General features: G+C 52.3%; 1 long non-coding RNA gene across 1 annotated transcript; it reads right to left on the minus strand.

Annotated features, from left to right (window-relative positions):
• Window positions 1–392: 392 nt before the first annotated feature.
• On the minus strand, window positions 393–2,027 carry LOC110126797 (uncharacterized). Its single transcript, XR_002310547.2, has 2 exons — window positions 1,779–2,027; window positions 393–1,108 (listed from the first exon to the last, which is right to left on the minus strand). It is a non-coding gene; the product is annotated as an uncharacterized lncRNA (long non-coding RNA).
• Window positions 2,028–6,725: the final 4,698 nt, after the last annotated feature.

Raw genomic sequence — 6,725 nt, forward strand, 5'->3', positions numbered from 1 at the left:
GAAGGCAGTGGCGATACAGGAGTGGGGTACTGAAAACTTGCACAGCCAGCCCCTTTCCCTGCAATTCTAAAATCCTCCGATCCTGATATTCTGTTGTTGTCCGGGATTTAATGGACTCAGATTCTAGAGTCCTAGGGTGCAGGGAACCCAGGATCTTGGCTCTGTGGTTCTCTGATGCCAGCCTTCTCTGTCCCTAAGGCCTTCGGTGGCTCAGATGTGTGTTCAGTTGCTCAGAGACTCTAAGAACATGGATGGATGGAGGAGTGTAAGAATGGATGGACAGACAGGTAGATGGATGGAAGGGTGGTGGGCAGTGAATGGATGGATGGGTGGATGGAAGGATGGGCAGATGGATGGGTGGATGGGTGAGTGAGCAAACGGAAGAACAAGGAGAGAGACAGGATAGTTTAATGGATGACTACTTGGCAAACCATTCATTTTCATGAAGAGTGCCTCTCCCCTCTTCCAAAAGCTTCCAATCATCCACCGGCTTCTTCATCCCCATCCTGTCCAAGACACGTCCCTTTAACATAACATCAAACTAATGACTGCAGGAAAGAATTGCAAGAAGATAAGAACAAAGCTTCAAATACTGGTGAGACCTGCCAGACGAGAGGAAACCAGCCCTGAGAACGTAGAGGAATGAACGGCTTAAGCATAGACTGAAGCAGGAACTCAGTGGCACTCAGAGTATTTAAGGAGCAGAACTGAGAGCCGTGGGACTGGGGCTCTGTAGGAAGGAGAAGAAGAGGGCCTCGCGGGCGGAGTTTGCACTAGGCTTGATGCCGCGGGTTTCACACAGGGGGGTGACCCGACCACCGTCATGGCGCCTGACTCATCATTGCTCCCTGGGGAGGAGGGGCAGGGGTGGGAACAAGAAAGGGTGGCAAGGCAGGGAGGCGGCCGAGCGCGGGCTAGGGCATGTTTGGAGGGGACCCGCCAGGTCTTGGTGATGGGTGGCCTGTGGGGAGCGGCCAGCGCAGGAAGCAGGGGTGACTCTTATGTCTTCTGGACTTCAGCTCTGAGAGCGCGGCGGGAGCCGAGATGGAGCTAGGGAAGCCTGGTTGGGATTGTAGATGGGACGCCCAGCACTCTCCTCTTCCTGCATCTGTAGAGAAATGCTCGTGGTGCACCTACTATGTGCCTGGTCATGCCCTGGACTCACAGAGAGAACGTACCAACTCCCCCACCTCCCGGCCACCCAGCACATCATGTACCTGACCAAGTTCCCACCAGCTCACCAAATCCCCTGGGAGTGACAGGACCAAGTGTCTGGGGGTGTCAGATTCCCCCCCGGTCCCTCCCCCCCAGCAACCAGCTGGCCCCATGTTCACAGCGCCAGGCCTCGCAGAAAGCAGGCGACCTTCCCGAGTGGCTGGGGCCCTGGGTGCTAATCCCTGCCCCGCCTCCTCCTGGAGGGGCACACCCAGGACTTACACAGTGGTGGCCCAGGTCACCCCCGGAGGTCATGCCCTCAGAGAAGAGACAACAGCTACCCAGCTGGCCCTCACCAACTGCGTGACCTTGGGCGGGCCACGTTCCAGAAAAGATCACCCTTAGAAGGTGTCATCTGTTGACCCGTGTTCACATGGCACCTTCTGTGTGCCAGGCTCAATGGGAACAAAAGAGACCCCTCTTGTTGGACCCCCACCCCCCCCACCAACATCCTACCCAGAAACAGATGAATCAAGAAAGATTGCCAGAGTGAGGGCTTCTGGGGAAACCCAAGAGAAGGCATAGATCATCACAGATCACATACATCCCTTCTTTCATCTCACCTTCACGTTACCCCCCAGGACAACCAGGGTGACATGGGGAAATTGAGGTCCTCAGAGCAGGAAGTTCCTTGCCAGGTTGCATACATATCACACCTGCCTCTTAAAGCTGCTCCTGAAGTGTCCGTCTTGGTATCAGCTTTATCTGACGACGAGAGAGGCAAGTGACCACGTGACCTGGAGGCTCTTGGGCAGAGAAGAATACACTAAGAAGTGGAATGTGTTTGGAGGCTGTCTGATTGAGGACTTGAGGGTCTCTTGCCTCCTCTGAAAGCCCCCTCCTGACCAAAAAGGATCTGAGAACTCCCCAGGTCCCACACAAGAGCCAGGGTTGGAAAGATGAATCGGTCAGGGTTACACAAGGCTTTGCCTGTTGCTAAATTTACAACTGCAATGTGAACCTCAGGACAAAGTAAAAACACTTGGGGGGAAAACTGGGGCCAAAGGGAGAACTTCAGACACCTCTCCAGGCCCTCAGAGTCCGGCAGAGTGAGGCAGTTCCCAGTTGGGCCCAGAGAGAGGCTCTCGAAGGCAGCCTTGCAGACAGTAGGAGAGTTACCAGCCCACCCAGCCCGAAGAGCTTTGCAAGCCTGCCCTAGTCACCGGAGCTGCTGTCTGCTCTCTGGCTCCTGCCTGGAGGGCCTCGTTCCTGATTCCAAGAAGGAAGGAGAGAGAGAGAGAGAAAGACCCTCTTTACTGGCCCTTGAAGCAAATCTTTTTTGGTAAAAGGAACTTCTCTCCCTACAAACATCTCCACACGAATGAAGATATTAAGTTCAAGAGTACTGATATAAAATGTTCAGAGCAAGCACAAATCCATACCTTACAAATACCTACTAGGTTTGACCTAGTAGATGAGTAGACCTACTCATCATGAACATACATTTCACATGCAATGTCCATAAATACATTAAAAAAAAAAGGATGTGCCCTTGTGTGTCTTGCTTATGTGTGTACAGACACTTGCCCCCGTGGCAGCATGAACGTTCAAAGGTGATAAGCACAACATATGTGCTCACATAAGATTCTGGACCCAATTTGCTGCACACACACACACACACACACACACACACACACACTGTCCATCAACATCATAGGTAATTCATATAGAGCTAACTGTGTACCAAATGGGCTTTCCTGGTGGCTCAGTCAGTAAAGAATCTGCCTGCAATGCAGGAGACGCAGGTTCAATCCCTGGGTCCAGAAGATTCCCTAGAGAAGGGAGTGGCTACCCACTCTAGTTTTCTTGCCTGGAGAATTCCGTGGACAGAGGAGCCTGGCAGGCTATAGTCCATGGGGTCACAAAGATTCAGACACCCCTAAGAGCAGCTAACACTTTCACTTTCACATGGACCAAATACCATTCCCCACACATGCCCATGTTCTTTGCGGCCCCATCGACTGTAGTCCGCCAGGCCTGCCCTACCTAAACAAGGGTTCCTATGGGCATGGCCCCCCACACTGAGAAAGGGCGGCCCCAGCCCCCAGCCCTTGGCACTACCGGGGTCCCACCGGCTCCCAGTAAGTCACGGCAGGGGGCTCCAGGGGCAGCTCTGCAGGTGGGGAGGGAAGTCCTCTAGGCCCGGGGTCCCCAACCCCCAGGCCGCCGACCGGTACCACTACATACTGCCGCATCAACACGCTGGTGTGAAGCTGTCATTTCTCTGACAGGGAAACAAAGGCACGAGCCTCAGAGTCGCCCGCCCAGGGTGCCAGAGCCAAGTAAACAAGGATGCTGGCAGGTCTAGCATCTCCGGCTCCAGCCAGCCCCGAGGGCCCATGCCCGTTCCTGCTCCCAGCCCCCCGCCCGGGTTCCAACCCCAGACAGTGCCATTTTCCTGCTACCCAGATGGTGCCTTCTCTTTGTCTTGAGGGGTTTTCTCCCTTCCCTTCTCTTTTTTTTCCTCCGCTTTCTTTTCCACCTCCCCCCCACCCCACCCCCAGTTCGAAGGATGAAGGAGCAACTCCCAGGATGGCATCTGAAAACAAAAGTGGCTGCTGTCACCTAGAGCTGGGGGATATGGAAATGAGCTGGTGGGTATGCAAATGAGGCTTCTGGGTGATTTGCATAGAGGCAGCCGGGGCGGGGCCGAGGTGGAGCAGGTGGGAGAGGCTGTGGGAAGCCCTCCTGGGGGCCCTTCCCCCAGGTACCAGGCTTCTCCAGGCCCACCTCCCCGCCGGGAAGGTCTCCCTCAATGCCCGGCCTCTGCAGTGCGAGATACCTGGACAGCTGTTGGGGTTTAATCGTTTCTCTTTGGGTAAATGAAATTAAATTTCTGTTTGCTATCTCATGGTGCAAACACATGGCTGGTTGAATTTTTTTTTTTTAATCAAGTTTGGAGTGTAAGTTTGGGATGATTTAACAGGATATTCGTGGATGGAGGAAAGAAAGTGAAAGGAAAGAGGGAAGGAGGAAAGAATAAAGGTAATGGATGGATGGATGGATAATGAGTGGATGGATGGATGGATAATGGGTAGACAGATGGATAGATGGATGGATGATGGATGGATAGATGTGGATGGATGGAAGAAGGAAAGTGAAAGGAAGGAGAGAGGCAGGAAGGAATAAAGGTAACGGATGCATGGATGGATGAGTGGATAGATGGATGGATGGATATGGATGGATGGGTGGATAATAGGTGGACAGATAGATGGATGGATGTATAAATATAGATGGATGGATGATGGATGGATGGGTAGGTGATGGATGGATGATGGATGGAAGAATGAAGTGATGAAAGGATAGGTAGGTGGAGAAAAAGGAAGAAAAGAGGAAAGAAGGAAAAGGGATTGGAAGGTGTACGGTCAGCTTGGGCCACCATGACAAAATACCACAGACTGGGTGGCTTGAAGAGCAGAAATGTATTTCCTCATCACTCTGAAAGCTGGAAGTCGAAGGTCAAGCTTCCAGCCAATTTAGCGTCCGGCGAGGCCTTGCTTTATGCGCTTCTCCTCACTGTGGCCTCGGACGACCTTTCCTCTGTGCATGCGGGGGCAGGGAGCGCTCTCTGGGCTCTCGTCTAGGAAGGACTCCAATCCTATTGAACCAGGCCCCATCCTCATGATCTCGTTTAATCTTATTACTTCCTTGCTGTGCTGTGCTTAGGCACTCAGTCCTGTCCGACTCTTTGCAACCCGATGGACTGCAGCCTGCCAAGGCTCCTCTGTCCATGGAGATTCTCCTGGCAAGAATACTGGAGTGAGTTGCCACGCCCTCCTCTAGGGGATCTTCTCAACCCTGGGATCGAACCCAGGTCTCCCACATGGCAGGCAGATTCTTTCCCATCTGAGCCACCAGGGAAACCCTGTATTACTTCCTTAGAGGCCCCATATCCAAATACAGCCACACTGGAGCTTAGAGCTTCAGTGTATGGATTTGGGGGGATACAAGCATTCAGTCCACAGGTAGATGGGTGATGGGTGGGTGGGTGTGTGGGTGGATGGAGAAGCTTCACATCCTTCCCTGATATTCCTCCAATTATCCAACAAGCCCTCCTGAAGCATCTGCACTGAGCTCCAGTCCAGGTCCTGGAAACACAGGAGGAGGCTTATTTTCAAGGTCATGTGCAGGCAGGGAGTAGGGACAGTCCAGGCTGCCTTCGCCTCCGGCCAGCATGAAGAAGACTTGCAGGTGGCCAGAAGGCAGCTGCTCCACGTCTCCCTCCCTCCCCTGCCCACGAGTGGAGGGACACCCGTTTCCTCCTTTGTCTCTGTCTCTGCCCAGCCCTCGCGCCATCAATCCCCCTGCCAGCCATGGGACAGCGCAGGTGTCCCTGCCCTGCCTCTGGACGTGCCCCATGGAAAGCTACACTTCGGGGTGGAATTACTGCCCGGCCATCTGCACTGGGCTCTTCCAGTGGATCTCCCGGTGATTTGAAGCCTTGTTCGTATTCTATCAATAAACGAAGTTCTTGGGCCCACATTTTGATGGAAGCACTTCTGAGCCTCTGGAAGGTGGAGGAAAAAAAAAAAAACTCACGAAAATGCAATGTCTCGTCGAACAGGATCCTATGACTTACAGTTCTCTCCTCTTCGCTGCACTTGAATATTAAATGTTGTATTAATAGCTCACTCTTAATTATCCATGAGTAATGTACTACAGCTCAGAAATTAATGAAGGCAAAGACCCAAGCGAGAATATTTCCCACTCCTCTGGGGGCTGCAGGGCTGATGGGAGTGGGGGGTAGATTTGCATGAGCCACTGTGGGTCTGGCAGTCCTGGCTGGGAGGGTGATAGGAAGACGTGAGAACCAATGTAGGGGACTGCCGTGAATAGACCCAGCCCCTTCCCAGCACTTTCCAAAGAGAGAACTCACTTCTCTCACTCCCACCTCCCAGCTTGTGCCCATTTGATCCCCTTGCCAGGAATGCCCAACCCACACATCTCTATGGACAGAGGACAGAAACTATCTCAATAGCTACCATCCCAGGTGATGCTAGTGGTAAAGAACCAGCCTGCAAATGCAGGAGACTTAAGAGACGCAGGTTGGGAAGATCCCTTGGAGGACGGCATGGCAACCCACTCCAGTATTCTTGCCTGGAGACTCCCACGGACAGAAGATGCTAGGGGGCTACAGTCCGTGGGGTCGCAGAGTCAGACACGACTGAAGCGACTCAGCACATACAGAAGGACAATTCATTTCAGACACACACACAAATATATTTATATCTGTAGCACGTATGTACAAATGCAAATGTCCATGCACACACACACATTTACTACCATTACAAAGTTTAGGAGCTTCCCTGGGGGTCCAGTGGTTAAGACTTCACCTTTCAATGCAGGGGGCGAGAGTTCAATCCCTGGTAGAGAAGTTAGGATATCACATACCTGGAGGCCAAAAAACCAAAACATAAAACAGAAGCAATATTGTAAAAATTCAACTAGAAAGACTTTAAAATTGATCCACATCAAAAAAAAAAAATCTTTTTTAAAGAAAGTTCAGAAAA

This window comes from Odocoileus virginianus, chromosome 12, assembly GCF_023699985.2.
Source record: "Odocoileus virginianus isolate 20LAN1187 ecotype Illinois chromosome 12, Ovbor_1.2, whole genome shotgun sequence".
NCBI classification, from domain to species: domain Eukaryota; kingdom Metazoa; phylum Chordata; class Mammalia; order Artiodactyla; family Cervidae; genus Odocoileus; species Odocoileus virginianus.